This window comes from Alnus glutinosa, chromosome 5, assembly GCF_958979055.1.
Source record: "Alnus glutinosa chromosome 5, dhAlnGlut1.1, whole genome shotgun sequence".
Taxonomy (NCBI): Eukaryota; Viridiplantae; Streptophyta; class Magnoliopsida; order Fagales; family Betulaceae; genus Alnus; species Alnus glutinosa.
Window position 1 is genome coordinate 8,925,755 of NC_084890.1, and position 772 is coordinate 8,926,526.

Genomic DNA, 772 nt, shown 5'->3' on the forward strand with positions numbered 1-772 from the left:
AGCGGGTTGGGGCAAGCAGATAGTATTAAACCCGGACTTGTAAAGCGATGAGAGCTTTTCTTTACAATTTACTACATGACTCCAGCCCATTTGAGAAGATCTCATATGGAAAGAACCTTCTTTTTTTTTTTTTTTTTTTTTTGGAACATAAATTCCCATACTCTTCATTCGGCACAAAAACGAAACACTTGACCCTCAAAAAGAATCTAGGGAGAAATAGCTTCCCTAAGAACAATACTGGAAATACTAGTAGGAGTATCCTCCAGCAAACACAAATTACTCATAATACTAGCAGCCTCTTTAGCGAAATAATGTGCTACACAATTGGACTCTTGAAAAACAATTTTGAAACTGCATGCACGTAAACTTTGCCGCTCAACATGAATACTTTCCAAAATATGGCACGAACGCAGCAGGTAAGGAAGGTCTGAATTAATCTTCGTAATAACATGGGTTGCATCTCCTTCAAAAATAGCATATAAAAAACCAGTTTCTTTGGCAAATTGAACGGCCTCCAACGCGGCTAGAGATTCTGCAATCTTAGCATTCACTTGTAAAAATTTTGTGAGACAACGGGTTCCCAAGCAATTTCCCAAATAATCCCTGGCTATGATACTCAAACCAATCTAGCCCTTTGTTTTATTGATAGCAGCGTTCCAGTTAATTTTTATGAAGCCATCCGGGGGAGGACTCCACATTGCTGTGTCTCTGCTAGCACCAAGATCCGTTTCAGGTTGCACCAATGGCTTGTCCTTTATCAAGTTCTCCTTGT